Source organism: Haematobia irritans, chromosome 3 (genome assembly GCF_050003625.1).
Source record: "Haematobia irritans isolate KBUSLIRL chromosome 3, ASM5000362v1, whole genome shotgun sequence".
Taxonomy (NCBI): domain Eukaryota; kingdom Metazoa; phylum Arthropoda; class Insecta; order Diptera; family Muscidae; genus Haematobia; species Haematobia irritans.
In genome coordinates, this window is record NC_134399.1 from 96,711,153 (window position 1) to 96,737,372 (window position 26,220).

The following is a 26,220-nucleotide window of genomic DNA, read 5'->3' on the forward strand; positions in this document are numbered from 1 at the left end:
ACTGAGGTGGGATAATCCACCGCTGAAAAACTTTTTGGTGTTCGGTCGTAGCAGGAATCGAACCCACGACCTTGTGGTTGCAAGGCGGGCATGCTAAACATTGCACCACGTTGGCTCTGTGGGTTAAAAATTAAAATTATTTTTTATATTTGTGAAGAGTTAGAAGTCATCGTTTAACAAATCAAGGCTTTTACACTGAAAGATTTGTCAGGAACTAAATTATAGACAAACGTATTTTTATTTGTCACTAAACATTTTATTTAATTGCCAAAAAAGATTAGAGACAACCGTATAACGTTTGTCATAAATTCGGATTAATTTGTTCTTAAAGAAATCAATCCCAGTTCCGACCATACATCAAAAAATTGTTCAGCGGGGGTTTATGCTGGTAGCATTCCTGGGGGCTTAAAATGTTTCCTAGATTCTTTCTTCCCAACAAAATTGTAGGGGACGAACATAGCTTGGCATTTTCTTTTGCTTATAAAAATGATTGTTTGGATAAAAGTATACAATTTTTGTGATAAACGTTGACGTCTTTTAGAGAATTTAAAAAGACTAGCATTAACTGAAAATATTCATTTTACTGGCTACATGCCTAAATTTCTCTCTTTCTTATAGAATTATACAAATGTTATCCAAATCGGTTCAGATCTATATATACGTATAAGGGATTATAAACCTTTTTATAGTTCTCAACAAATTTGAAGGATTTGATATGGTATCAAAAATGTTCGCCCGACTTTAGACTTTTCTTACTTGTAGTAATAACAGTCAAGGTCGCATTTTTACTCTAATCGATTTCAAATTTCGCACAGGTATTTTGGGTCACAATACAACCCTAGTTATTTTGGAAGAAAACGGTTCAGGTTAAGACATAGCTCTCACCATTGGCGGAATTGAAATTTTCGACTCAAAACTTTCAAATGAAAATATTTGGAATAATCACTTATTGCCTTGGAGCCAAAGAAGCCGAGGATTGAAGAAATAATACATTTAAGACACAATTGTCTTTTAATTTTTAATGTTGAATACTTTATACTAGCAGACAAATTTCCATTTTTCTTCACTTGCTATCAGAATCCTTTAAAAAGGTGTTATTAACAACTTAAATCTCCAAATTGTGACTCGACTTAAAATATAAATTTGAGGCAAAGTAAACCTCTGCCTCTCCCTTGAAATCAACAAAATTTTACAGAAATCGGTTCAGATTAGGATAGAACAGCCATATCTGTATAACCCGATTTTTTCACAGTTGGCAACAATATCCCCATTTATTAACCGATATAAAACTTGACGCAATATCTTCCATTGTAGCACTCGAAAGATGTGCAAAATATCATCCAAATCGGATCATATATTCCCACATTGGGCCATAAACCCTTATTTATTAACCTATCTCACTCTAATTCCATATTTGTATATATTAACTGATATTATTCAGATTTAGAGACAGCTCTTACGTATAAATATTGCCCGATTTTCACTAATTTGGGTATATCACCTATTTTAAATAATGGAGTTTATCTTAGTGGAATATAACCACGGTTGCCACAGTTGGTAGAATTTTACCAAAAAATGGTAGATGTTTTACTATTTAATAGATTGGTAGAATTTTTTATGTTTTGTTAGATTTTGTAAAATATTCCTCTCGAACTAGTAGCTACTTCATAAATTTTCTATAGAAATAAAATTTTGAAAAAAATTTTGATAGAAATAAAATTTGGGCAAATTTTTGATAGAAATACAATTTTGAAAAAATTTTCTATAGAAATAAAATTTTGAGAAAATTTTTTATGGAAATAAAATTTTGAGAAAATTTTCTACATCAATAAAATTTTGAGAAATTTTTCTATAGAAATAAAATTTTGAGGAAATTTTCTATAGAAATAAAATTTTGAGGAAATTTTCTATAGAAATAAAATTTTGAGAACGGTTTCCATAGAAATAAAATTTTGAGTAAATTTTCTACAGAAATAAAATTTTGATAAATTTTTGATAGAAATAAAATTTGGACACATTTTTGATAGAAATAAAATTTGGACAAATTTTTGATAGAAATAAAATTTGGACAAATTTTTGATAGAAATGAAATTTGGACAGACTTCCTATAGTAATAAAATTTTGACAAAATTTTCTATAGAAATAAAATTTTGAGAAAATTTTTTTTATAGAAATAAAATTTTGAGAAAATTTTCTATAGACATAAAATGTTGACGAAATTTTCTATAGAAATAAAATTTTGAGAAAAATTTCTATAGATATAAAATTTTAAGAAAATTCTCTAAAGAAATAAAATTTTGAGAAAATTTTCTATAAAAATAAAATTTTGAGGAAATTTTCTGTAGAAATAAAATTTTGAGAACATTTTTTATAGAAATAAAATTTTGAGGAAATTTTCTATAGAAATAAAATTTTGAGAAAATTTTCTATAGAAATAAAATTTTGAGGAAATTTTTTATAGAAATAAAATTTTGAGAACATTTTCTATAGAAATAAAATTTTGAGAACATTTTCTATAGAAATAAAACTTTGAGAAAAATTTTTATAGAAATAAAATTTTGACAAATTTTTGATAGAAATAAAATTTGGACAATTTTTTATAGAAATGAAATTTGGACAAATTTCCTATAGAAATAAAATTTTGCCAAATTTTCTATAGAAATAACATTTTGAGGAAATTTTCTGTAGAAATAAAATTTTGAGAACATTTTCTATAGAAATAAAATTTTGAGGAAATTTTCTATAGAAATAAAATTTTGAGGAAATTTTCTATAGAAATAAAATTTTGAGGAAATTTTGTATAGAAATAAAATTTTGAGAACATTTTCTATAGAAATAAAATTTTGAGAACATTTTCTATAGAAATAAAAATTTGAGAAAAATTTTTATAGAAATAAAATTTTGACAAATTTTTTATAGAAATAAAATTTTGACAAATTTTTTTATAGAAATGAAATTTGGACAAATTTCCTATAGAAATAAAATTTTGACAAAATTTTCTATAGAAATAAAATTTTGAGAAAAATTTTTTATAGAAATAAAATTTTGAGAAAATTCTGTATAGAAAAAAAATATTTCAAATAAAGTTTTGAGAAAACTTCCTATAGAAATAAAATTTTGAGAAAACTTCCTATAGAAATAAAATTTTGAGAAAATTTTCTTAGAAATAAAATTTTGACAAAATTTTCTATAGAAATAAAATATTGACAAAAAAATTTTCTATAGAAACAAAATTTTGACAAAATATGCTTTTTTTTTAAATTTGCTCCAAATATAGGTGCATTATGTGTGGCTCGAGTGGCAACCGTGAGTCTATCACAGGATATGTATGAATATAGCAACATTATCGATTATATTGCAAAATATCATATGGCCATATTTTTCCACCTATTAACCGATGTAACTGAACATTTATATTAGACACTTATGTTAAATATCGTTCATATCGCATCGGCTCCCATAGCTATATATCACCAAATTATCAAGAAATTTGTAACAAAACCCACATGCAGGGCTGCCAATTTTGCCGATTTATCGGAATTTTGACGATTTTTTACTCGCAAAATGGACAATTCCAATTTTTTTCCGATTTTAACGATATTACGTTCTTTGGACAAATTTTCTATACAAATAAAATTTTGAGAACATTTTCTATAGAAATAAAATTTTGAGAAAATTTTCTACAGAAATAAAATTTTGACAAATTTTTGATAGAAATAAAATTTGGACAAATTTTTGATAGAAATAAAATTTAGACAAATTTTTGATAGAAATAAAACTTAGACAAATTTTTGATAGAAATGAAATTTGGACAAATTTTTGATAGAAATAAAATTTAGACAAATTTTTGATAGAAATAAAATTTAGACAAATTTTTGATAGAAATAAAATTTTGAGAACATTTTCTATAGAAATAACATTTTGAGAAAATTTTCTACAGAAATAAAATTTTGACAAATTTTTGATAGAAATAAAATTTGGACAAATTTTTGATAGAAATAAAACTTAGAAAAATTTTTGATAGAAATGAAATTTGGACAAATTTCCTATAGAAATAAAATTTTGACAAAATTTTCTATAGAAATAAAATTTTGAGAAAATTTTCTATAGAAATAAAATTTTGAGGAAATTTTCTATAGAAATAAAATTTTGAGGAAATTTTCTATAGAAATAAAAATTTGAGAAAAATTTTTATAGAAATAAAATTTTGACAAATTTTTTATAGAAATAAAATGTTGACAAATTTTTTTTATAGAAATGAAATTTTGAGAAAATTTTCTACAGAAATAAAATTTTGACAAATTTTTGATAGAAATAAAATTTGGACAAATTTTTGATAGAAATAAAATTTAGACAAATTTTTGATAGAAATAAAATTTAGACAAATTTTTGATAGAAATAAAATTTTGAGAACATTTTCTATAGAAATAACATTTTGAGAAAATTTTCTACAGAAATAAAATTTTGACAAATTTTTGATAGAAATAAAATTTGGACAAATTTTTGATAGAAATAAAATTTAGACAAATTTTTGATAGAAATGAAATTTGGACAAATTTCCTATAGAAATAAAATTTTGACAAAATTTTCTATAGAAATAAAATTTTGAGAAAATTTTCTATAGAAATAAAATTTTGAGAAAATTTTGTATAGAAAAAAAATTTTGAGGAAGTTTTCTATAGAAATAAAATTTTGAGAAAACTTTCTATAGAAATAAAATTTTGAGAAAATTTTCTATAAAAATAAAATTTTGAGAAAATTTTCTTAGAAATAAAATTTTGACAAAATTTTCTATAGAAATAAAATATTGACAAAATATGTTTTTTTTTTTAAATTTGCTCCAAATATAGGTGCATTATTTGTGGCTCGAGTGGCAACCGATTTATCGGCATTTTGACGATTTTTTACTCGCAAAATGGACAATTCCAATTTTTTCCGATTTTAACGATTACGTTCTTTAGACGCATAGTTTAGGGAATTAAAGTTTTTACATTTTGAAGAAATTTTTGGAAATTTGTGGAGTACTTTGGCTTTTCGAGTTTTGTCAAAATTCGTACAAATATTATGATTCTTCCAAACTCCACAGCAAACGTAGAAATTTTTAAGCAAAAAACTAAAATCAGATGATAGCTGGAGAATAATTCATTGGATGGAATATTCTGTTCAAAAACTAACCTAAAATGAAATAACTCAAGTTGTTTTAATACCAAAATTGATAATGATTTACTCAGAATGTGCAATAGAAACCTTTTACTAATTATGATAAAATTCTAGTACAGTATAAAAAATAACCACATATAGACATATGTATTAGAAACACCATAAAAAATCACCTGTTTTGGAAAACACGGGACTTTTCTTTAGTTTCAAAATATTTAATTGTTAAATAAAAATGTTACTCAATAAATAGCAATATTTTAGAAAAATAGATTTTTTATAGAAAAATTACGAAATATTTTTGTTTAACCTTATGATTTTATGGTTATGTTATTTGTAAACAAAACTGATTTCTTTATATATTTGTTATTGAAATGCATAGTTGTGTCCATTAATTTTCTGTTTTGTAAATAAAATAAATACTTCTTTTTTGTGTGTTACCCAAAAAATATGTTTAATTCTAATATTATTTATATTGCCGATTTATTGTCGATTTTTAAAATTCAAGTGCCGATTATTACGTTTTTATCGAAAAAAGTGACGATTTTTCTTGAAATTTAATTGGCAGCCCTGCCCACATGTATTAACTTATATTTTTCAAATTTAGCACAGGGTAATACTTGATAATATATCTTGTAATGTTAGAGACACATCGTTTGAGATTTATATAAAGCTTACATAAATATGTACCGCTTAATTTTCCTAAATATGCACATAGAATATGGAAATGCGTATCATCACCCATGTCGTCAAGAATTTTGGTTTATCTCCCAAACTTTTTCCCCTCAAATGCTAAGGCTGACTAATTCACTATGGAGTTTTAGGGTATGAAATAGTCGGTCCCGCCTGAATTTCAACTTTACTCACTTATCTTCTCATGCATATATTCGTCGTAAAAAAAGCTCGCAGTTAAGAACATCGAACAAATTTTCCTCCTAATTGAATTCAAAGAAATCTTGCATATCCTTTCAGTACCAATCTTTTTATTTGTTCCACGACACATGTATGCTGTTGTTGCAGGTTATACAATTCGCAACATGTACGTAATTAGAACAATTGGGTTTGAGACACGTGAAATCGGAATTTTGATAGAATTAATTTGACAACGTGTATTCCTCCATACTACTTACAGAAGAAGAGTACGAAGCAAAATACACATCTTTTATATTATGTAGATGTAAAAGGAAACAAATGAACATCAATTGTTTCTATTAACATCTCAAAAATAAAACGTGTGCCGTTTTTAATTAAGAATGCGATATGTGTGAATTTTCCCATCTCGCCACTACGTTTGAGTTTACGCGTGTAAACTCAAACGTAGTGGCGATCAAGTCACAACATGACTACCAGTTCAAATTGAATTTCCCTGAAGACGGACAACGATGGTATTCAAAATATTGGAAAGAAAGTAAAAATAAAACACTATAAAAAACTAAGATTTATTTTTTTTTATTACAACATGACCTCAAGCCTTACAAACTCTACAAGTGATTAATTTTTTTAAATGGATATTTTAAGTAATATTATTTTTAAGAACATTCTTTAATTTTACCAAATACTCATGCATTTTTTCTCATATGGCAAAAACTACGATTTTCAATAAAAGTTTACCTTTAAAATTTTATTTCGATTTAACGAATTTTTCTAAACAACGAAAAGGTCTGACAATATATCGTTCTTAAAACCGAGCTTCGACAGTATTCCCTGATTTTAACAAATTTGGCTACGTTAGCCACACTAGATGAGCGATTTTCTCTTTTTTACTAAAGGACTCAATATCAGTGGCTAACTCTGTAGATGTAAAATCAAGTATAGCTTCTAAGATCAAGCATTTCTGTTCAGATTGTGATAAAGCTCCTACACGCAAAAAAATAATTCTTTCCTCCCAAACAAAGTTCGTTTCTAATTTGCTTTTTGTTGTAAGGAAGTTTATTTGGAAGAAAAGTATATACTTTTTGTGATACCCGTGCAGGATGTAAAAACAATTTCATAAAGACTAAATCAAAAAAAAAAACTATCTTTTCTGGCAAATTGCTATTTACCTCATATCATCTCACTTCACGAGGTTTTTTAGTTCTTATCACCTTTTTCTGTAACACAAACAATCTAGAAGAAATTATTCGATTTTACAAATTTTTTAAATTTTACCTTTCGCTTGGACCATGCAATTTGTAAGCCAACACACTATCCACTGAGCTATGCAGCTGTTATTGTCATCAATAGACAATTATCCATATAAGTTAAATTTATATAGCTTGCGGCGCCCACGAGCCGATTAAACAAACTTTATTTAACTGCGATCTACCGCAACCGACCAGTGTATTTAGTAAACACCAATATTTGTAATCTTAAAACACGAATTGGTAAAAAAAATTTCAACCAACCGACCAGTGTATTTTTAGGAACACCAATATTTGCCATCTCACAACACCAATTGGTAAAAAAAAATTCAACCACAAATATCCAATGCAACAGACGACTGTCGGTGTTTGTTAGTATGAGTTTTGGTCTCTCGAAAACACCGTAGTAAAGCAATCACGCAAATGGGTTACGCATATCTCAGCAGTTTGGTATTCTCTTATTTGGTACTCTCTTAATTCTCTTGAGCTAATGCCAACTGCTGGTAATTGTTGTTGTTGAGTGCAATCACACTTAAGTGCCACACTCGTTTTTTGTTTACCGAGCGTTGTTACGATGTCGATTGGTTTAAGATTTCAAGACACTGCATACGAACATTGTTATGTACTAATGGTGTTTTTATTCTCGCATTTGTATCAATGTAAAATATCGCATGGTAATTGGTGACTTGCTCACTGCCACCTACATTTTGTGGGTAAGGTTGCAATACGAAAAAAAGCCACCGGTTGCAGTTCTCTGTTCGGCACCGTGGAGCAGTGGTTGCTACGTCCGCCCTGCATGCCAAGGGTCCTGGGTTCGATCCCTGCTTCGACCGAACAGGAAGAAGTTTTTTTTTACATACATTCCAGATATATTCGGAAGATTCCCAAAAAAGTTCAACATTACATACTACTATATTAATTTTTTTTAAAGGAAAATCAGCTGTTTTTGGCATTTCAGTCGAACAAAAGCATTCGTTTCGGATATGAGAAATTGGTTGTAGCAAAAGAAAAGCGTTTTCGGTACACGTTTTCCAAACGTTTTTTTATACCCTCCATCATAGGATGGGGGTATATTAACTTTGTCATTCCGTTTGTAACACATCGAAATATTGCTCTAAGACCCCATAAAGTATAAATATTCTGGGTCGTGGTGAAATTCTGAGTCGATCAGAGCATGTCCGTCCGTCCGTCTGTTGAAATCACGCTAACTTCCGAACGAAACAAGCTATCGACTTGAAACTTGGCACAAGTAGTTGTTATCGATATAGGTCGGATTGAAAATGGGCTATATCGGTCCACTTTTACGTATAGCCCCCATATAAAGGGACCCTCAGATTTGGCTTGTGGAGCCTCTAACAGAAGCATATTTCATCCGATCCGGCTGAAATTTAATACATGGTGTTGGTATATGGTCTCTAACAACCATGCAAAAATTTGTCCACATCGGTCCATAATTATATATAGCCCCCATATAAACCGATCCCCAGATTTGGCTTGCGGAGCCTAAAAGAGAAGCAAATTTCATCCGATCCGGCTGAAATTTGGTACATGGCGTTGGTATATGGTCTCTACCAACCATGTAAAAATTGGACCACATCGGTCCATAATTATATATAGCCCCCATATAAACCGATCCCCAGATTTGGCTTGCGGAGCCTCAAAGAGAAAAAATTTCACCCGATCCGGCTGAAATTTGGTACATGATGTTGGTATATGGTCGCTAACAACCATGCAAAAATTGGTCCACATCGGTTCATAATTATATATAGCCCCCATATAAACCGATCCCCAGATTTGGCTTGCGGAGCCTAAAAGAGAAGCAAATTTCATCCGATCCGGCTGAAATTTGGTACATGATGTTGGTATATGGTCTCTAACAACCATGCAAAATTGGTCCACATCGGTTCATAATTATATATAGCCCCCATATAAACCGATCCCCAGATTTGGCTTGCGGAGCCTCAAAGAAAAGCAAATTTCATCCGATCCGGCTGAAATTTGGTACATGATGTTGGTATATGGTCTCTAACAACCATGCAAAAATTGGTCCACATCGGTTCATAATTATATATAGCCCCCATATAAACCGATCCCCAGATTTGGCTTGCGAAGTCTCCAAGAGAAGTAAATTTCACCCAAGCCGGTTGTAATTTGGAACATGGTGTTAGTATATGATCTTTAACAACCGTGCCAGAATTGGTCCATATCGGTCCATAATTATATATAGCCCCCATATAAAACGTTCTCCAGATTTGACCTCCGGAGCATCTTGGAGGAGCAAAATTCATCCGATCCGGTTCAAATTAGGAATGTGGTGTTAGTATATGGTCGCTAACAACCATACCAAAATTGGTCCAATCACACAAAAATTTGTCCATATCGGTTCATAATCATGGTTGCCACTAGAGCCAAAAATAATCTACCAAATTTTATTTCTATAGAAAATTTTGTCAAAATTTTATTTCTATAGAAAATTTTGTTAAAATTTTATTTCTATAGAAAATTTTGTCAATATTTTATTTCTATAGAAAATTTTGTCAACATTTTATTTCTATAGAAAATGTTGTCAAAATTTAATTTCTATAGAAAATTTTGTTCAAATTTTATTTGGTTCATAATAAAATTTTCATAATTTTCAAAATTTTATTTCTATAGAAAATTTTGTCAAAATTTTATTTCTATAGAAATTTTTTTTCAAATTTTATTCGGTTCATAATCATGGTTGCCACTCGAGCCACAAATAATCTACCAAGATTTTATTTCTATAGAAAATTTTGTCAAAAGTTTATTTCTATAGAAAATTTTGTCAAAAGTTTATTTCTATAGAAAATTTTGTTAAAATTTTATTTCTGTAGAAATTTTTGTCAAAATTTCTTTCTATAGAATATTTTGTAAAAATTTTTATTTCTATAGAAAATTTTGTGAAAATTTTATTTCTATAGAAAATTTTGTTAAAATTTTATTTCTGTAGAAAATTTTGTCAAAATTGTATGTCTACTTTGTAAAACTGAATTATATACGTATTGGATCGATCTTTTTTGATTTGATGATATACCACGTATGGAATTACATACAATTTAGGTGTTAGGAGGTTTTAAGATACCATGCCATCGGCAAGCGTTACCGCAACTTAAGTAATTCGAAGTTTCTACGCAATCCATGATGGAGGGTACATAAGCTTCGGCCTGGCCGAACTTACGGCCGTATATACTTGTTTTTGTTTGTTTTTTACTTACATTTAAGTTTCGATTTATGAGATTATACAAACATTGGATAAACTTTCCTGTACTATAATTATAAGATTCTGTTATTCTTGTTGTACAGGTTTTATGAAATAAATAAATTTAAAAAACTAACAGCCAATTTCTGAAATCCGAATCGGATGCTTTCGTTCGTCTGACATGCCAAAAAACAGCTGAATTTATAAAGGAAGATCAGCTGTTTTTGGCATTTCAGTCCAACGAAAGCATTCGTTTCGGATATGAGAAATTGGCTGTAACAAAAGAAAAGCGTTTTCGGTACACGTTTTTTTCCCTTTGCGTGTATTAACGCGTACCCCTAATTTTCTTAAATAAGGAAATACGGTTTATATCCCTAATCTATGTCAATAATACCCCACAAATGATTATATTTAGTAATTCGGTAGAGATGGTTTAGCGTCCCAGCAAAAAAAGCGTCGCCAAAAAAGTAGAGAAAATGTTCTGGATCCGGAAGTGGTGCAAAATTGGCGTCGAAGCGATGAATTTAACATGGGCTTGTCATAGGATGGATGTCCACCATTTCAACAGCCGTTGCACTGAATAGCATCACTTCTTAAGGTGTGGTCCTAATTCAATGTTTCGTATGTGAATTATAAAATTGTGTCATATTTTGCCAAATAAATAATTTTTAAATTTTTTTATGATTTTTAATGCATTCTAAAGTTTTTGTCTAAAACCTTTGACCTCAAATATTTTCAAAAATTTGCAAATTTTCTAGAATGTTTTTAGAATTTTTGTTTGGACAAAATTTAAATAGTTTGTACCATTTTATTAATTCTTACTCTCTTTTTAATCTATTTGAAACAACATGATTTAAAATGTCTTATTAACCCTTTCACTACACAGAAAAAAATATCACCAAAATATTTCCAATTAAAAACTTAATTGAAGTTGAAAATTTTTTCAATTAATAAATTAATTGATACAATTAACTTTTTAATCATGATAGAAACATTAAGTTAATTAAGTCAATGATTGGAAATTTTATAATTTTTAATTAACAAATTAATTGATACAATTAACTTTTTAATCAAATTCGGAAGACTAATTCAGTTAAAAAAAGTGCTGATTTTTTTTTAATTTTTAATTAAAAATGTATTTCAAACAATCATTTGTTAATCCAAATAAAAACTCTAAGCCAATTCGGAAAGTAATTCAAAATAGTTACCTTTTTTAGTTAGTAAATTAATTGAGTTTTGCAATCAACATCAATTAAATTTTTAATTGAATCAATTAAAAAATTAATTGAAATTTGCTGAAAAAATCAATTAATTTTTTAATCAAGAATTTCTTCTATGCCCAATTAAAACTGTGATTGATACTATCATTTTCGTGATTGAAGACATTTCAATTAAAAAATTAATTGGATCAATTAATTTGGTGATTGAATCAGAAAAAAAATTTTTTGTGTGTACCGATGAAGGACATTCAAAAGAGACACCAAATTCTATTTTCCCACTTAGTTTCGATTTATTGCTCGATGTTATTTTAAAGTAGAGGCTTTAATCTAAATAAGCTATAAATATTGTCCATATTGGTGAGGTCTAAAATACATTTTTATAAACTTCTTTAACAATAAAGGAAAAATACGAACATTTGAGACAATTTTTGTACTGTATGTTTCTAGTAAATGGACATTTATTCAAAAACTATAGCTGATACTTTTACGGGTTCTTTTTTGTATTTTTTCTCACACTTTGAAAGATATTATAGGCCAAATGCGCTTATTTTCGTAAGGCCGTTTGGTTACAATTCAAGAATCAAGTTTTCAGAACAAGATCATATAGCTCTCGAAGTAACTGAGGTAGGTTTTCAAAATGACAATTTTTGTTTTACATGCTGTTAGTACAGAAGAAAAATAAAAGTTTTTATCATTCGATTTATTTCGGTAGTGAAAGGGTTAAATATATGAAAAAAGCGAGTTTTAGAAAATTGAAACAAAAGAACTTCTTGTGTAGTTCAAATAAAGATCATCTTTGGGAAGTAATTTTTGGAAGTGCTTTTAAAGTAGTGCTTTTAGAAGAACTTCCAATTTTTTTTTTGTTTTTGCTGGGGTATGATATAGTCGGCGTTTCCCGATTTTGTACTTTACTCACTTGTTGTTTTAGAAATCGTCCACGGACGAATGCAGTTCTTTAGTTTTAGTTAATTTGTTCTTTTAAGAGAAAGTGCAATTCGGCAAATGATTATTAAAAATCACATCATGTCATTGTATATTGTTTTAAAAATACTTTGTGGAAATCTCAAAAAGTGGAGTACAATTTAATTTTCGCGCTCTTTTTTTTATAATTTCTCTCAGTATCAGTTTAACTACCACTTGACCATTACAGACAGTAATGGAAATATTCTTGCAGTATATAACAAAGCAAACGAAACTACATATTCCATAACATCTAACGGTATCAATGGTGGCTTATGTTAGAACAACAACAAAAACACGAATAATCACTCACTTGCATTTTTATCGTAACGGCATATCTTTGCAACTCGACAAAAGCAGCCAAAAAAAATTCACTATACACACACGCACACAATTCCCCTTACGACACTTTGTTTTTTTGTTAAAGTTAGCAACAGCTTATTCACAGGGATATCGAAGATTTACACACCACAAGTTTAGGGTGTTTATTATCATAGAGCTTCTTTCCATAACACTTCTCACACTAATTAGAATCATATGTTGTTGTTATTTAAATTTGTATATGTATTTGTGCAATACTCTCGCTCATGGATTGATTATAACTGTATGCTATATTCTTCTATACACACACTTCTATTAGAAATTCAATATAATTTTATTTTGCTTAGGCTTTTTTTATTCAATGATTTCATTTTTACCGATTTGCTTATAGAATTAAAGACATCTGCTTTGTTTTATCACTTTGTTGTTTTATTACTTTCATGTTTTATATACATGTAGATTTTCTTTGCAACACTCTTTTAAACACCCACACAATTACACACTTAATCTTTTTTTCTTCACGACACTCGTGTACTTTTTTTGCAATATGTACTTTGTATAATTTCTTGATTTTCTTTCATTAGACACAATAAAAAAAACAAATTCTTGTTTTGGTTTGCCAAAACATCTTTAGTTTGATGTTAGGCAGGCTTTTTATCCTGGCCGGTTTTCTTCGTTTGGCGTGTTTAGAAAACTACCACAAACCGTTGTCTTCAGCGTCATTTTCATCGTTTACCCGAGACAAAACCCAAAAATATAAAAACGCGTCCTTCCACGAACATTGCAAAACTTAAACTAAACACTTATGGCTCCATGGCTTCATAACATACCGTAAGACGAGAAAAGAAAAGACCGACAACTACCACTACCACCATCAGCCTTGGCTGACAAACAACGCAAGAATAAATGCACATGACTATGACTACGAATCACGATGATGACGATGTTGATGGTAATGTTTCTTGTGCAAAAACAAAAACATGTTACAACAACAGAAAGCATAATGATTTAATCAACGATTATGACGTTGTTGTTGTAGAGCTTCTCTCTCTCTGATTATTAAGTGCTCCCCCTCATGAAACAAGGTGAGATTAGAACACTGAGAAAAAGAGATCCAATATGAGAGAGCTAAACTCTCAATTTTAAGCCCCAACCAGTTTACTATTAAACAACACAAATGCAACAGCAGCAACAAGAAATATATTGATGTTGTCGTTAACATCGTCATTGTTGATGTTAGATAGATTTGAGAAAATTAAGAACTCGAGTACTAATTTTTGGACATTTGGAGTAATACAAATATGTAAGAATGTATAACAAAAAAAATTAATAGGAAAGGCTGCAGTTATAGATTATTATTATGCAAACTAATTTACCGATAATATTAATTTTTACATGGATTCTTTTAAGTTTTTACAGAACATCTTCATGAAATTTGTATTGCTATACTTACAGAATTATTCATTAATTTTCTCTTTTTTTTATAGGAAATGTGAATTTTACAAATATTTTTTGGATATAGCCGAAGATACAGTATATTTAGAATAGAGCAGCATTTTTTTTTTATTGGCAAAGCAAATATCAAGGATTTAGGAGGCATTGAAAAAAAATGATATAAATTTTTTCCAAGCCCAAGGAAACACAAAAAACTTCAATTTTCTTTAATTTTTTTGTATTATTTGTGGATCTTAATTTACAAATTTATTAAATACAAAATAATTGCTAACGTATTTGAGAACTTCCATATTATTTTATTTCATAGTTTTGAACATGCCATGTTATTTTATTTCATAGTTTTCGTTCTTCAAATTATGTTATTCCTAGTGGCTCATAATAAATATTACACAAGTACACCCAAATTTATGACAAGCAACTTTTAAAATCCCCGTTATTCCTTCCTCCCTTCCTTAAAACCACTCCCTGGGAACCCCGAGGGGAGGGTGAGTTTTGAAGGGGAATTTCTGAAACCGAAATTGTGGATACTTCTTAAATTTAATTAAAAAAATTAAATTAAAAAAAATTATTCCCAAAATAATTTAAAACAAAAAACTAGTATATACGGCCGTAAGTTCGCCCAGGCCGAATCTTATGTACCCTCCACCATGGTTTGCATAGAAACTTGTACTAAAGACTGTCATCCACAACCGAATTACTTGGGTTGCGGTAACACTTGCCGATGGCAAGGTATCTTAAAAGTTCTTAACACCGTGTTCTCAATTGTAAGTTAGTCCATACGAGGTATATATTAAACCAAAAAAAAAAGGCCGATTAAAGGTGGGTATTAATTTCGAGTCTAGCCGCTAAAATCGTCATTTTTTCACGATTACTTTTCTTTAATAATCCATTTTAATGAATACAAACTTTGTGCAAATTTACTTTGGGATATTCCCCATCAAGTTATAATGAAATCTGAAACAAATATGTATAATTTTATGACTTTTTTTACTGATTTAGTTTTCACTTTAGTGAAAATTAGCGGCTAAACTCTAACTTAATACTCACCTTAAATACGCAAATAATTCAGTTTGAAAAAATTTTCTATAGAAATCAAATATTGACACCATTTTCTATAGAAATAGAATCTTGACAAAATTTTGTATAGTAATAAAATTTTGACAAAATTTTTTATAGAAAGAAAATAAAATTTTGACAAAATGTTGTATAGTAATATAATTTTGACAAAATTTTCTATATAAATAAAATCTTGACAAAATTTTCTATAGTAATAAAATTTTGACAAAATTTTTTATAGTAATAAAATTTTGACAACATTTTCTATAGATATAAAATTTTGGTAGATTATTTTTGGTGATCGGCTATATACTCGTATAACTATAGACCGATATGGACCAATTTTTCCATGGTTGTTAGCGGCCATATACTAGCGCAATGTACCAAATTTCACCACGTACCACATTTAAACCGGGTAGGATGAATTTTGCTCCTCCAATAGGTCCGGAGGTCAAATCTGGGGATCGGTTTAAATGGGGGTATATATAATTAAGACCGGTATGGACCAATTTTTGCATGATTGTTAGAGACCATATACTAACACCAAGTACCAAATTTAAACCGGATCGGGTGAATTTTGCTCATCCATGAGGCTCCGGAGGTCAAATCTGGGGATCGGTTTATATGAGGGCTATATATAATTATGGACCGATATGGACCACTTTCTGCGTGGTTGTCAGAGACCATATACTAACACCACGTACAAAATTTCAACCGAATCTATTGAATTTTGCTCATCCATGAGGCTCCGGAGGTCAAATCTGGGGATCGGTTTATATAATTATGGACCGATGTGAACCACAGTGTGCATGGTTGTCAGAGACCATATACTAACACGACGTACAAAATTTCAACCGAATCTATTGAATTTTGCTCATCCATGAGGCTCCGAAGGTCAAATCTGGGGATCGGTTTATATGAGGGCTATAAATAATTATGGACCGATGTGAACCAAAGTGTGCATGGTTGTTAGAGACAATATACTAACACCATGTACCAAATTTCAGCCGGATCGGATGAAATTTGCTTCTCTTAGGGGCTCATCAAGCCAAATCTGGGGATCGGTTTATATGGGGGCTAGATATGATTATGGACCGATGTGGACAAATTTTTGCATGTTTGTTAAAGACCATATACTAACACCATGTGCCAAATTTCAGCCGGATGGGATGAAATTTTCTTCTCTTAGAGACTCCGCAAGCCAAATCAGGGGATCGGTTTATATAAGGGCTAGATATGATTATGGACCGGTGTGGACCAACTTGTGCACGGATGTGAGAGACCATATACTAACACCATGTACCAAATTTCAACCGGATCGGATGAATTTTGCTCCTCCAAGAGGCCCCGCAAGCTAAATCTGAGCGTCGGTTTATATGGGGGCTATACGTAAAAGTGGACCGATGTGACCTATTTGCAATACCATCCGACCTACATCAATAACAACTACTTGTGCCAAGTTTCATGTCGATAGCTTGTTTCGTTCGGAAATTAGCGTGATTTCAACAGACGGACGGACGGACATGTTTAGATCAACTCAGAATTTTCGAACACAACAAATTGGAATTTTTTGAGTAGATATTTCATGTTAATGGCTGCTATGTACTAAAAGCGATTACTTGAATAAACATATAATTAAACCTAGGAGCCAAATTCCCTGAAAAAATATTGTCGTGAGCTCAAAGATTTCATGTCTTTAAAATACGAATGCAAATTTTGCTTAGCATAGAAGACGCATTTCTCTAATATAAAGGTTTTTTTTTCCTTGTCCAAAAATCGATAAACTTTTCAATGAAGTCGTATTGTCCTTATAATTAAGTGATTTCACTTAAAAATGGGTATCATAACATGAAAGAAAAAATGTTTGGGCTAGGGTCAACTTGACTTTAATAATTTAGAAATTCTTTAAATTTAATGAAATTGTCTTCAAATTTGTTGTCTTTTTGCATCGTTCAAAAATGGGACATGTTTTTCAACACTTTATTTTAAATACGTTTTTTACTTGAAACATAACATAATTTCTACTGGAAGTCGAGTCTTAATATGGAAAATTAAGTTGTCGATAACTCGTTTTTAAAGGACTTTGATAACATATGAAGAAAAACAGCTGAAAAGGCGAAAATTTAAAATTTGCTTCCTAGGAGCAAGTACACAAACCACAAATTTAAAAGAGAATTGTGTCTTAAAAGTATCCTTACTTGTATTCTCCGCTTCTTTGGCTCGGAATCAATACAAACATTTTTAAAGTAAATACAAATTCTTTGGAATCGGGCATGCTTTTGTTTTTAGTGTGAGTTAAGAAATGCCGTATATAGTATGTCTGTGTTTACTATAATGTATTAAAAACGTCAAATGTTTATATACTGCCTTGTTTACTTTATTATAAATATATCAAACATAGAATGAATAATAAGCATTGAGAGTCGTCAAAAAATAAAAACTCACACAAAAATACAATAAACTGGAAATACCACCTAAATCGGTTCATCTTTATTTTAGCTCTCTTATGTTTATATTACAGTCGACTCCGCTTTAGCGCAATGCGCTTTACTGAAAAACCTCGGATAACTGAAATCGATCGCATTCCCCAGTTGTTTTTTCTGTCCATTTCATTTAAATTACTCCGCTTTAGTGAAACTCCGCTTAACTGAAAAAATCGGATTACTGAAAAGTTTTTTGTGTTCAAATGAGTTTCGTCACATTAGTATGACTTCGCTTTACTGAAAATGCCACATTCTCGCTATTGAGAGAGAGTACATTTTCTTCTCCGTATTGAGAACGCTTTATTTCAAGTGAAGATGGCACTTTCAAAACAGTTTAAATCACTCTGTAAATAAAATCAACTGAAAGGTAAAATTGTAGATGGCACACACACGGAATCAAACACCTTGTTTTTATTATTTTATGTACATAGCATTGGTCATAAGTTCGGTTAACTGAAATTGAGTGGATTTTTTTCCAGTTATACGGAGTCCGCTTTACTGAAACTTTTTCAGTTATCCGAAGTTCGCATTACTGGAAGTTTTTTTCAGTTATCCGTAGTCCGCTTTAGCAAAAACTTCGGATAACTGAAATTAAATGGCTGCATTTTTAACGTTTCAGTAAAGCGGAGTCGACTGTACTCGTTTTTGGAAACAACGAAAAATTCATTGCAATAATTAGCAAAAATGTACCACTTTTTATGCTACCCTTTAAATGTTAAATATGGTATCCTCAACGGCTCATATTTTAATATTTATATATATCACACGATTTTCTCATGGTAGTACAAGCCAATATTCAAATTCATATTCCGGGACGTATGCGTTATTTTACAAAACGGAAATGATAATAAGCATACGCCTATTTAAATTATTTGATTCTGAAATTTTTATTCTAACTTCCCATTATAGCGATATGTTTTAATATATGTATGGTCAAAGATCTTTCTTGTTTTTGGTTTCATAGACATATGTAGAACATTTTTATTTGTACGACTTTTGGTACGTTTCTTACAATATACATAAATGCCATCTCTTTTCATTCGCTGCAACATTATGTGGCGACTTTAGTGGACACATATTCTTTACTCTAATATTAGCACATTAATATTTTTAATCGTTTTTGTTAAGCGAATAAATCCCTTTCGTGCAACACTGCAACAACTCATTAATATCGTGGTGGAAGCCGCCTTCTACATACGATGTCTTTGCTGTATACACTCGTTCATTGCCTCTTCGCGTAAACGTGCATTTCGCACAGTGGGACAATAGAAATATGGCCGTTTCAATCAATTTTCTTAGCCATTACAGAAAAACCTTTGTGATATTCGAATTTAGTTTTGCAATTATATTTCAAATTAAATTTTTGTTTAATGCCATGATGTTCTTGTACCGTTGGATAAAAAAACACCCCATGGATTTTGCAGATCAAGACCAATCGGATGATTGCTGCTTCCAAACCTTCAACAAGTCAATTTGGGATATCGGTTTATATAGGGTCTATATCACAGCTCTTTATGGATGTAAAATACTTCCATATTTTCAATTTAAGGAAAGTCGGATAAAAATAACAGTGGCTAGATGCTCAAAAATCAAATCAGGGGATCGGTTTTTAGCACCATATATCAAAACATGGATCGATGTAGCCCATCTTGAAGTAGAGGTATTACAACTGAATGACATTGACGTACGTTGTTAGATAGTCTTACACGGACGAAAAAAGACTTTGTCATATGCCCTGAAAAAAAATATTTACGTGATATTAAAGATTACGCAACCTAAATTTTAGGATGCGAAATTTACAAAATATTAGGGACAAATTTCTTTAAAATAATGAAATTTTAATTAAAATAAAGTTTATAATCTTTGCTTCAAAAATATTTTTCATTAAAATTAGGACACCAATTTTGTAAATTTGTATCCCTCCGTTAAAGTTTGATGTCTTTGAACTAAGGCTAATTTTCCTTAAAGTAAAGAAACACACTTTTGATTTAAGGAAATTTTCCTTAAATTAACTGAAATATTGAAACTTTAGATTTAAGACAAAAACGCTTCAAATATAGGCTAAGACTTACTTTGAGGATTTAGCGTATTTGGTTCTAAGTTTGTTTTGGAATTAAGAAAACATGTTTTACTTTGAAGTATCCGTTACAATTTTGATTTTTAAACTGGCATTTGTTTGTACGTGAGTACATTTATTAATAAACCGCGAAAAGAGAATGAAAATTGGATAAATGAGATCTGTAACCTAATTTTATTGATCCTAGATTTAAAGACAGATATGTCGCTAAACAATTTCTTTATTTTAAAGAAGCCGCATCTTTGGAATCAATACCAAAATCCTTAAGGGAGGGTCAAAATCTTTGGATCCAAGTAAACTTTTTTGTTGAGCGCGTTTTGGTGTAAAAATTATATGTTTGGAACTGAAATGTTTAGCACATTAATTGTAAGTGCAAGTACATAATGTTTATAAACTAGTATGACATGCTTGGGACATATATGTTGATATGTTAGAACATATTATGTTTGGGACATTTCATGTTTTAAATATAATGTCTTTAGATGCACACATACATATATTGATTTAAAAATTTAAATGTATATATTCAGAAACGTCATAGAGAGAGAGAGAGAGAGAGAGTGAGAGAATAGGGGGAACTATAAGATGGCGTCGGAGATAGATAGACATGTTAAGATATGTAAAACTGAAGGTTTAATTGCAACAAATATAAGTTAAGGTTCTGGGTAAAGGTTCATGATTGTTTGTTGACTTACATATTTTGTATATAAATAAATATTTTTATTTGCATTCCAACACGATTATACTTAGAAACTGGAATTAATTATTTGGGGCCTTAAACAAAGATATGCTTAGGATGAAACGTAATATGTTTGCACGATGCAAACAACTTTTTGTTTGAACACATTCTTATATATATGCTTGAAGCGGTATACTTTTGGAAGTATATGCTACAGAGGCGATTTATTATACCCTCCATCATAGGATGGGGGTATATTAACTTTGTCATTCCGTTTGTAACACATCGAAATATTGCTCTAAGACCCCATAAAGTATATATATTCTGGGTCGTAGTGAAATTCTGAGTCGATCTAAGCATGTCCGTCCGTCCGTCCGTCTGTTGAAATCACGCTAACTTCCGAACGAAACAAGCTATCGACTTGAAACTTGGCACAAGTAGTTGTTATCGATGTAGGTCGGATGGTATTGAAAATGGGTCATATCGGTCCACTTTTACGTATAGCCCCCATATAAAGGGACCCTCAGATTTGGCTTGTGGAGCCTCTAACAGAAGCATATTTCATCCGATCCGGCTGAAATTTGGTACATGGTGTTGGTATATGGTCTCTAACAACCATGCAAAAATTGGTCCATATCGGTCCATAATTATATATAGCCCCCATATAAACCGATCCCCAGATTTGGCTTGTGGAGCCTCTAAGAGAAGCATATTTCATCCGATCCGGCTGAAATTTGGTACATGATGCTGCTATATGGTCTCTAACAATCATGCAAAAATTGGTCCACATCGGTCCATGATTATATATAGCCCCCATATAAACCGATCCCCAGATTTGGCTTACGGAACCTCAAAGAGAAGCAAATTTCATCCGATCTGGCTGAAATTTGGTACATGATGTTGGTATAGGGTCTCTAACAACCATGCAAAAATTGGTCCACATCGGTCCATAATTATATATAGCCCCCATATAAACCGATACCCAGATTTGGCTTGTGGAGCCTCTAAGAGAAGCATATTTCATCCGATACGGCTGAAATTTGGTACATGGTGTTGGTATATGGTCTCTAACAACCAAGCACAAATTGGTCCATATCGGTCCTTAATTATATATAGCCCCCATATAAACCGATCCGCAGATTTGGCTTGTGGAGCCTCAAAGAGAAGCAAATTGCATCCGATCCGGCTGAAATTTGGTACATGGTGTTGATATATGGTCTGTAACAATCATGCAAAACTTGGTCCACATCGGTTCATAATTATATATAGCCCCCATATAAACCGATCTCCAGATTTGGCTTGCGAAGCCTCAAATAGAAGCAAATTGCATCCGATCCGGCTGAAATTTGGTACATGGTATTGGTATATGGTCTCTAGCAACCGTGCAAAAATTGGTCCACATCGGTCCATAATTATATATAGCGCACATATAAACTGATCCCCAGATTTGGGTTGCGGAGCCTCTAAGAGAAGCAAATTTCATCCGATCCGGCTGAAGTTTGGTACATGGTATATGGTCTCTAACAACCGTGCAAAAATTGGACCATATCGGTCCATAATTATATATAGTCCCCATATAAAACGTTCTCCAGATTTGACCTCCGGAGCCTCTTGGAGGAGCAAAAGTCATCCGATCCGGTTCAAATTAGGAACGTGGTGTTAGTATATGGTCGCTAACAACCATACCAAAATTAGTCCAATCACACAACACTTGAAACTAGAGCCAAAAATAATCTACCAAAAGTTTATTTCTATAAAAAATTTTGTCAAAATTTTATTTCTATAGAATATTTTGTCAAAATTTTATTTCTAGAGAAAATTTTGTTAAAATTTTATTCGGTTCATAATAAAATTTTCATCATTGCCAAAATTTTATTTCTATAGAAAATTTTGTTCAAATTTTATTCGGTTCATAATCATGGTTGCCACTCGAGCCAAAAATAATCTACCAAGATTTTATTTCTATAGAAAATTTTGTTAAAATTTTATTTCTGTAAACATTTTTGTCAAAATTTTCTTTCTATAGAAAATTTTGTGAAAATTTTTATTTCTATAGAAAATTTTGTGAAAATTTTATTTCTATAGAAAATTTTGTTAAAATTTTATTTCTGTAGAAAATTTTGTCAAAATTTTATGTCTACTTTGTCAAACTGAATTATATACGTATTGGATCGATCTTTTTCGATTTAATATATACCACGTATGGACTTACATACAATTTAGAAGATGGTGTTAGGAGGTTTTAAGATACCTTGCCATCGGCAAGCGTTACCGCAACTTAACTGCCACTTGTGGGTGGCAATGTTTAGAAGAAGTTTCTACGCAATCCATGATGGAGGGTACATAAGCTTCGGCCTGGCCGAACTTACGGCCGTATATACTTGTTATTATTATTATTATTTTTTTTTTTTGAGCGTGTAAAAGATAGTCAGATGTGTTACAAACTGAATGACAAACTTATTACATGGATATAAAATATTCAATAATAGTTCATATTTTTCCAATATACAGTGAAACCGAATCACGGTTGCCAATCGTGCCAAATATAATCTACCAACATTTGAGGAAAATTTTACCACAAATCTACCAAAACACAATATTTCTATAAAAAATGTTCCAATTTTATATCAAAAAAAAAAATTTTTTTCAAAATATTATTTCTATAAAAACTTTTTGCTAAATTTTATTTCTAAAGAAATTTTTTCAAATTTTATTTCTACAAAATAATTTTGCAAATTTTTATTTCTATACAAAATTTTTGCATAATTTTATATCGATAGAAAATTGTAGAAAAATGTTATATCTACTGAAAAATTTTGCAAAATTTTTATTTCTACAGAACAATGTTGCTAAATTCTTTCTATAGAAAAAAATTATTAAATTTTATTTCTATTGATAAATGCTGTCAAAATTTTATTTCTATAGATATTTTTTGAAAATTCTATTTCTATAAGAAATTGAAGTACATCTTAGTTGGAGAGTAATGATTTACAAAATATACCGACACATCAAGAATTCCAGCAATCTACCAAGTGGTGGAACTCCACCGTGGTGCAATGGTTAGCATGCCCGCCTGGCATACACAGGGTCGTGGGTTCAAACCCAGTTTCGACCAAACACCAAAAAGTTTTTCAGCGGTGGATTATCCCACCTCAGTAATGCTGATGACATTTCTGAGGGTTTCAAAGTTTCTCTACGTGGTTTCACTGCAAAGCGGAACGCCTTTCGGACTCGGCTATAAAAAGGAGGTCCCTTGTCATTGAGCTTAACATAGAATCGGGCAGTACTCAGTGATAAGAGAGAAGTTCACCAATGTGGTATCACAATGGACTGAATAGTCTAAGTGAGCCTGAAATATCGGGCTGCCACTATACCTAACCTAACCAATCCTACCAAACAGTAAAAAATCTACCATTTTTGGTTGAATTCTACCAACTGTGGCACTAGTGCCTCACGTTGAATATTTTTGCAAAATTTTATTTTTATTCATTTTTATAGAAAATATTGACAAAATCTTATTTCTATAGAAAAATTTTTAATTCTATAGAAAAATTTTGCTAAATTTTATTTCTATAGAAAAAATTTCTACAGAAATATTTTTCTAAATTTTATTTCTATAGAAAATGTTTGCAAAATTTTATTTCTATAAACAATTTTGCTAAATTTTATTTGTCTAGAAAATTATTGCTAAATTTTAGTTTTATAGAAAATTTTTACTAAATTTTATTTCGATAGAAAAGTTTTACAAAATTTTATTTCTATAGAAAACTTTTGCTAAATTATATTGCTACAGAAAAATTTTGCTAAATTTTATTTCAGTAAAAAATTTACCATTTTTGGTAGAATTCTACCAACTGTGGCAACCGTGAACCGAATTCCTAAATGTTTGTCCATATTTGGTAGGCATCCACTTATGAGAGGGCAATAATATGTCAAAGACCACACCACTTGACTTTTCAGAGTGTTGTTTTGTATACTCTAAATTGCGTGATTTTTCCATCCACTGTGCTGGTAGTATTATTGCAAAAACAAAATCACAATCCGGCTTTCTCTCTATCAACGAAAACTCTTTGTTGGTATATGTGTGTGCGTGTGCGCGTGGCAACCATGTGCAGTACATGTGGAGCCAGTAGTGAATTTTTGCATTATTTTTGTTTATTTCAGAGAGCACTGCACTCACCAAATTTATAAACTTGTTTGGTTTTACTCTCCACACCCCCAAACAACACACTCTTAACCATTGTGTTATGGAAAACGAATAGTGTTGAAAGTTACACGTCCTTAGTAGTGTATCATTTCCATTTTGTTCCTCTTAAACTTCAATCTCTTTTTTTCTCTCAATCTCTGTTTTTGTTTTCTTTGTCCGTGGAGCAGCTGTTTTACTTACGTTTTTTCTTGTGTGTGGGGCGGAAGGAGTTTCAATGTTTTGCGTGCAAGTAATTGCCGGTTTTTCTTTGTTATAATCATTCGTGAATTTTCTATCGGTCTTTTGTGTTAGTCTTATTGTGTTGCTTTATGCTTTGGTTTACAAATTCGCAAATTCGCAGTGGCTATGTTTTACTGTGTTGTGTAAGGTAATTGTATATTTTGAATTGAGACACTGGGTTGCCATAGTGCTGACTGAGATTATTTCGCTAGAATATTGGGAATTGTAAAATAATTTTCCCGTAATGATGGTATATAGGAATGTATGTATGTTTCTAATTAATACCTAGCCCAAACAAACTAAATAATAATTAAAAATATTGGGAATATTTGCGAAGATATTAGTATATACACTTCCCCTAACATAAATAATGTAACACATTTCACGCAGTTTGAAGAAATTTACTTCTAAAATTAATCGAATATGTTCAGCGTCGTTTTAGAACAATATTCTGAATTAGCTCTATCGTTTGGGCCAAACAATTGTTTTCTACCGTAATCGTTGTAGGAAGAAAGAAGAGAAATAAGCTAAATCCAGACATTTTGATTTAAATTTTACGATCTCGTTCACAATTAACTGAAGGAATTTGCACTAGTTCCAAAGTGATTATAATAGAATGAATTCCAAAACGTCTTAGAACAATGCCCGAATTGAAACTTTTTATATTGATATTTTAATATTTATAATAAAACAAGTATATATGGCCGTAAGTTTGGCCAGGCCGAATCTTATGTACCATCCACCATGGATTGCGTAGAAATTTCTACTAAAGACGGTCATCCACAATTGAATTATTTGGGTTGCGACCGACTGCAAGGCATCTAAAAACATCATCTTCTAAATTGTAAGTTAGTCCACTTTTTTTAAATACTATCAACAGCCTTCGCTCACAAAAATATGGACAGACTTAAAAAATCATGTAACGAAAGTGATTGTTAGAATTTTAGAACAGTAGGCTCTCAAATTGTTCTAGCAAAAACACATGCACTTTGCATAAGGCAGAAAATGCCGTAGTGCAAACAACGAGTATGTATACAAAGGTACCG